The sequence below is a fragment of the Neoarius graeffei genome, chromosome 10, assembly GCF_027579695.1.
Source record: "Neoarius graeffei isolate fNeoGra1 chromosome 10, fNeoGra1.pri, whole genome shotgun sequence".
Taxonomy (NCBI): domain Eukaryota; kingdom Metazoa; phylum Chordata; class Actinopteri; order Siluriformes; family Ariidae; genus Neoarius; species Neoarius graeffei.
In genome coordinates, this window is record NC_083578.1 from 6,304,202 (window position 1) to 6,311,459 (window position 7,258).

The 7,258-nt window shown below is 41.0% G+C and overlaps 1 protein-coding gene across 1 annotated transcript in view; it reads right to left on the reverse strand.

The window, feature by feature from the left end:
* Nucleotides 1-5,713: 5,713 nt before the first annotated feature.
* Nucleotides 5,714-7,258, reverse strand: part of glt1d1 (glycosyltransferase 1 domain containing 1) — a 71,406-nt gene continuing 69,861 nt past the window's right edge. The window contains exon 12 of the mRNA XM_060931176.1: nt 5,714-7,258. This exon is cut by the window's right edge and continues 1,736 nt beyond it. The gene's annotated coding sequence lies outside the window, so the exon portion shown is untranslated.

Consider the following 7,258-nt stretch of genomic DNA (forward strand, 5'->3'; position numbering starts at 1 on the left):
GCGGAAGGGGATATCGGTTGCGCACAGTGATCTTATTCAGGCCCCTGTAATCAATACATGGTCGGAGCCCCCCATCCTTCTTGCCGACAAAGAAGAAGCCGGCTCCAGCAGGTGAAGTGGAGGGTCGAATAAACCCAGAGACCAGGGCATCTTTGAGGTATTCCTCCATGGCCTTGCGTTCTGGCTGAGAGAGTGAAAACAGTCTGCCACGAGGAGGGGTAGTCCCAGGGAGCAAGTCGATGGCACAGTCGTAGGCCCGGTGCGGAGGAAGAACGGCGGCCCTGCTCTTGCTGAATACCTCCTTGAGATCCCAGTACTCTGTGGGAACTTGAGATAACTCGGTGAGATCAGGGGGCTCGGCAGGAGACACAGGAGAGCTAGAGAGCAGACAAGAAGCATGGCATGCAGGGCCCCATTCCACAACCTGGCTTGTTACCCAGTCTATGCGAGGGTTGTGGCGAGTAAGCCAAGGAAGGCCTAGAATAACTGGGAACTCAGGTGAAGGAATCAGGTGCAGGGATATTTCTTCCTTGTGACCTTGAGACTGGAGGAAAACAGGAGAAGTAACTTGGGTGACTCTTCCATCACCTAACGCTTGGCCATCGAGGGCAGACACAGACAGTGGGACTTCAAGAGGTGCAGTCGGAATATTGATGCTTTGGGCGAAGTGAATATCCATAAAGTTCCCAGCCGCCCCTGAGTCTATCAAAGCTTGACAAGAGTGGACAGACTCACCCCAGGAGATGGAGACCGGGATGCAGATTCCTTGGCTAGGGAGTCCGGGAGAGAGGGTAGGCCCCGTCACAACCCTCCCTCGGCTGGACGGGGCGGTCCTTTTCCCAAGAGTTCGGGACATGATGCTCGGAAGTGACCAGGCTTGCCACAGTAGATGCAGCACTTGTCCCTCCTTCTGCGCTCCCTCTCAGATGCGGAGAGGCGAGTACGACCCACTTGCATGGGTTCTGGACAGTCACTGAAGGAGGTAGACGGTCTCCAGGTAGAGGTAGGGAGGCTGGGGGGGCTCAAGGCTTGGTGGCGTTCTCTCATCCTGTTGTCCAGACGAATAGCATGTGAGATGAGGGTTTCGAGGTCACTTGGGCATCCAATAGAGGCCAGACCGTCCTTGATGGGGTCAGACAGACCATGGTGGAAGGCTGACACCAGGGCAGTCTCGTTCCATCCACTTACTGCTGCGAGTGTTCGGAACGAGATGGCGTAATCTGCGACGCTTCCTCCTTGCCGGATGGACATGAGCTTTCGGGCTGCGTCGGTACTGATGTCTGCCTGATCGAAGACCCGAAGCATCTCTTCAGAAAACAGCTGGAAATCAAAGCACTCAGGTCCCTGTCTTTGCCAGATAGCAGTAGCCCAGGCTCGCGCCTTACCAGCTAATAAGGTGATCACAAAGGCAATCTTGCGGCGATCCGTAGTGTAGGTGGTAGGCTGAAGCTCAAAGGTGAGTTGACACTGGGTAAGGAACTCTCGGCACTCACTGTGCTTGCCGTCATACCTCTGTGGTGCAGGAAGGCTGGGTTCGCGAGGTGAAGAAGGCAGCATTGCAGGAGGCACTGGAGCAGGAGTGGGAGCTGGATCAGGAGCAGGAGATGCAGGCAGAGATGTCAGCTGTGCCAGGGTTTTCCCAATTTGCTGAAGCAGTTCCTCGTGGCGAGCGAGGGCCTCACGTTGGCTGGTGAGCGTACGTCCATGAGCGTCCATGGTCGCTCCGAAGCGTGTCAAAGCTGCCATAATTCCCTGAAGGTTGGCCGGGTAGACAGTTGAAGCAGCCTCTGCTGAGTCGGTCATGACGGAGTCTTTCTGTTAGGGTTTTGCTGGGATTCGAACCTGGTTCGTTGGTGTGATAATCCAGCAAACCCCCACTAGGCCACCAGGGGGATGACTCAAATGCAGAGGCGTGAGGCGGAAGTAGAAAAAGAATCAAAAGGTTTATTTAAACTATATACACTATATACAGGGCAAAACAAAAGACAAAAAAAAACCCAAAGAGTATAATCCAAAAGAAAAGCAAAGTGCAAAAATACAAAAGCTAAGAAGATCAAAAAACACAGTACAAAGGAAACTGGAGATAAACATAACAGCACAAAGACTCCGTGACAAGAGGACTGAACTCAGGGGTATAAATAGACAAACTAATTAAGGACACAGGTGAAGATAATTAGGCAATTAACACAAACACAAAACACAGGAACAGTGGCGGCCTCTAGAGGCCAAAATAAACACGACATGAAAAGGAAATAACAGCGGCCTCTAGAGGCCAAAACAGTCCTAGTCCTAACAATATGTATTTTATTGACACCAAAGTCCAGAAATTGTCCGCCTTTACATGGTACTCATGTGACAAAGTATTGATGCCTTCATCTTGTTCAAATGTGTCACTTTATAGACAATCGCTAACGAAAGCAATATCCCGAGAACAACTTCTCATGAGCCAGTTCACACTGAAAGTGTTTCTGAAGCTTTACCTAGATCTGTATCAAGGGCTTCATAAAAAAAAAAGTCTGCTTTAAGTAATTTTTTTCAATCCATAGAAGCTTTTTAAACATTTAAGACAATCAGTGAAGGATGTTTTGGAAATCTGTTAAAAATTTAGTTGCAAAGTTTTACAATCACATACACCGTCTTACTGACTTTCACCGTTAATCTAACAGACTGATTAAATCGGCCGGATTAATACAGCTAGTAAAAAAAAAAAAGCAGATCATTTAAAGCAGGGGTTCACAACCTTTTCTACTGTAAGGCCCACCTATTCATAATTGTAACGAGTTGGGGCCCATTAAAAAAGATCCCCAATTATTTTGGCTCATCTATTCTATTAGAATCTAATAATCTACTGTAAAGTGTATTGATAGGATGCGACATCACTCCTTGTTACAGCTGGGAGCCCAGGAATTAAATAAATGCAATAAAAACAAACTGTATTTAATTGTAGGTTTTGTATTTAAAACTGCATGGATGTGCCAGAAGCCGAACCATGCATGCAGGTCATTCTCAGTCAAAAGGGATTAATGATCCAAAAGTGGAGTCTGGTTCATTAACACAAGAACTTATTGCCATGTTTATGTTCAGCAAACAAGCAAGTTATTAAAACAAAGACGTACACTCAAGAGAAGCAGATATAGAAACCACTCAATGGGATTAGATCCTTACACGCTAACAAAGAAGGATTTTTCCTATGAAAGAAAAATTTGCTAGATAAATTTGACATTAGTAGAATAAATTTTGATCCTAGTGTAGTTGTAACTAAATACAAAGACAGTAGTTATGCAAACTATTAATTAACTTAATGTGAAGATAATTAACAGATAATCAACATATTTTAAAAAAATTAAAGATTGTGTATATTTTTAGTCTTTTGTATTTGTAATTATATGATATAAGATAAGATAGAACTTTATTGCCATTGTTTTAGAAACAACGAAACACAGTTTAGCAGCTCTCGGTACTGGCAGTGCAAATACAGTTATTTATAAATACAATTATTTGTATCTGTACATGCACGACCCCACCAGCTCTGCTGATCTTATCGTGTTTAAATAACATTATTCATTCATTCATTCATTCATTCATTATGAGTTGGAAAATTATCCATCCATTGAGTTCCCCGACATCTCAAACTCCCTGGTGCTGCAGACCATACCTGTCAACCCTCCCGTTTTTCCCGGGAAATCCCTTATTTTGACTTATTTCCCACTGTCTTCCCGTTTTTTTATTTTCCCGAAAATATCCCGTATTTTCACATTATATAAAAGTCCCGTATTTTCACAATATAAAAAAGTCGGTAGGTCCAGAATTCATGATGCGCCTCTGACAGGAGTTTACAGCAGGAAGTCGGGCCATGAATTCACGTCCCCGCCCTCTCAGGCATCAGTAATTACAGAACTACGTCCGGAGGCGAGGCTGAGCAAGTGATTAGGTCCAGTGTTGCCAGATTGGACGGTTTCAAGTGCATTTTAGCGGGTTTTGAACATATTTTGGGCTGGAAAATGTCAGCAGTATCTGGCAACACTGATTAGGTCTGAGGTGAAGATGGCGATACTAATAGCTAAGAAAAACATTAGCCTCTCTTTCTTTGATGATTTCAACAAGTGTGTGGCTGGAATGTTCCCAGACTCTTCCATCGCAAAGAAATTTTCCATGGGTTAAATGAAAGCCTCCCAAATAATCAAAGGTAAGCTACACATGTTTACATTAAGTATGTCCTGGCTAAGACCTCATAAATAGCCTAGTGTAAACTGATTGGTGTATTAACTGTTTTATCCATTCATTGTCTATTTTATTTTCTATCTGAAACTTACCCATTTTAAATCACTCTTGGTTTAATATCTTATATTACTCTCTCTTTATTACATCTAGTTTCTCTTTATTGCATCTATCTATCTATCTATCTATCTATCTATCTATCTATCTATCTATCTATCTATCTATCTATCTATCTATCTATCTATCTATCTATCTATCTATCTATCTATCTAGTGTTCCGAGGCCATGACTATGGTAAAACCATAATAAATTGCAATGGAATTGAATTTATTGACTGGTTATATAATGACCTTTCTTATTTTAACATAAGATACGTATTTTAGCCCTTAATTTGGGAAATAACTGGGACCACTGAAAGCAAATAAAAATAAATGTATAGTTTATTCACAAATGCACTCTATAAACCATAAGCATATTGAGTTTGGGTCTTGGCTATCACCAACATGCACCAGAGTACAGGAAATCACAAATACTAGATAGAAAATTGCCCCCCATTCAACTACGCACCCACTTTTGGTGAAGGGTATGACTTTCTGAAATTTTCCCTTATTTTGAGTTAAAAATCTGGGAAATATCCCTTTTTTTCAAACCTCAAAGTTGACAGGTATGCTGCAGACGTTGTTCTACACGGACACACAGATGAAAACTTGGAAGAGCATGGAGGAGAACATCTTTTTATATGTGGCTGGGTTAAAGATCTGGGGATCAGGACACTACAAGATAAGTCCTGTATTGTTTATACCTGGGTATAAACCTCCTTATAAGGTATCCTTATAATACCTCCTTATAAGGAGGAATTTCTGGGCTTTTTGTCTGCGTCGGGTGCAAACAAACCACAGTCGCTTGATTCTCAATCCTCCCTGCTCTTCTCTTCCAGCAGGCATCACAAATCCATATAATTTACCCACAAATGTATTTATTTATTAATCTCTCTCTCTCTCTCTCTCTCTGTCTGTGTGTGTGCATGCACATGCACATGCACAGGTTAAATGCAGAGGAGGAATGTGACAATAATAAAGGCTTTTTCTTCTTAATTTACCCACAAGTGTATTTATTCCACTTGAAAAGTGTACAGCAAACCAGCTACTGGATTTGGGACACTACAATATCCTGAACTATTTAGTATTTGGCTTCAAACTTGAAAAAAAAATTTGCAGTCCAGTAGCTGGTGCTTCGCAGCCCACTAATGGGCCACAGCCCAGTGGTCATAAAAACACTGATTTAAAGCACAGATTTTATAGAAAAATAAAATTATCAACCTGTATTAAATTATGATTTAATATATTTGATAAGCCGCTTGATTCTTCAGTGATGATTTGAAACTTAAAAAACAACATTAACAAATAAAGACCACATTGTTTCTTGAAAGCCCACCTACACGTTATAGTGTGTATCAAAGAAATGGAGCCTCATTTTTATTTAAAACACTCTTTATTTTTTACCACGCAATGCGTTCAGAAGTAATGCACCAACTGCTTTCATTCAATAGAATAATGAATAGATATTTTTCAGAAACCTTTCTTTGAGCATTTACAACATTTACATTTATTAAAATCAACTGTATTATGTTACCTCATAACCTGCTGTATGTAAAGATTATTCCTCAAAACAAATTCAAACCCATAGCTGGAGAACTGCTGAACTTGGTCTGCAGTACTTACAGTATATAGTTCAGAATTCCAGTAAAGCCTCCTATATGGATTATATGGATTTATTACACGGCTTTGTCAAATGCTCGATTCTGATTGGTCAATTATGGGATTCTGTGGTGTGCTATTTCCGAATTAGCATGCTGCAGCTATGAATAACAGACCATTGCTCTGGACACATGTCTGATCATGGACTCTGGAGAACTGCGTCCAATCATATCATTCTGCAAGCCCTGTAACTTTTTTGCTTTAATAGTCAAATTAACAACGACAGCTCATTCGCAACACCCTGTGGCAAAAAGAAAGAAAGAAAGAAAGAAAGAAAGAAAGAAAGAAAGAAAGAAACCCCACCTTACTCCATCAGAAAACACTACGGAAGATTTTTTTTCTAATATTAATCTTAATATTTGGTTTAACATGAATTTTAATGCTAAGTAGGCTAATCTTAAAAAGACTCCAGAGCTTACATTGCTGTGGACACAGTTCAACTGTAGAATCTGATAGACTTTATTTTTTTTTTAGCACAAGCTTTAAAACAATTTTTTTTAAATCAATAAAATCATTTAAAATCAGTATTTTGTGTCAAAAGATTGATTTCTTTACTAAGTAGCCGTGTAATAAGCAGGATCATTTTCAGCAAACAGGTCATTATCGCAATCTAAACCCCTTCAGTGTGAGTCAAGATCCTGTGGCATCATGTCAGGGACCTGCATCACCCTGTTGGGGTTTATTTCGCAAAAATGACCAGCTTCCTGTTTATTATCCCTTACTTAAATTACTGTAAACAGTACATCATTGAAACAGTGGAACACCAGACCTATAAACTGGTTGCCATGGAAATCAGTCCTACATTCCTACTTAGTACCGGAATATCATATCACGATAATCATCGAAAGTTTATATTAAACACTTGCAACATTAATTACATTAAGTTTAAAGAAGTATTTTATTCATTAATTATTGTCATTTACTCAAACTGGATAATTAGAAAAAAAAAATAATGGTGTTGAGCAGACACTCTTTTCCAGAGCAATGTACAACACACCCAGAGCAGCCTGGGGAGCAGTTGGAGGTTCGGTGCCTTATTCAAGGGCACTTCAGTCATTCCTGCTGGTCCAGGGAATCAAACCAGCAACCTTCTACTCCTAAAGCTGCTTCTCTGACCTTTAGGCCATGGCCTCCCTGAATAAATAACAGGTATTAAGACAATTTGAAAATGCGGTTCTTCAGCTGTCCCTTTGGGTAAAACCCTCTACAAGTCGTGTCCTATCAGGAAGATTTCCTTTTCTTGAAGCTAAGAACTATTAATTATCCAGTGAACACTGAAAGAA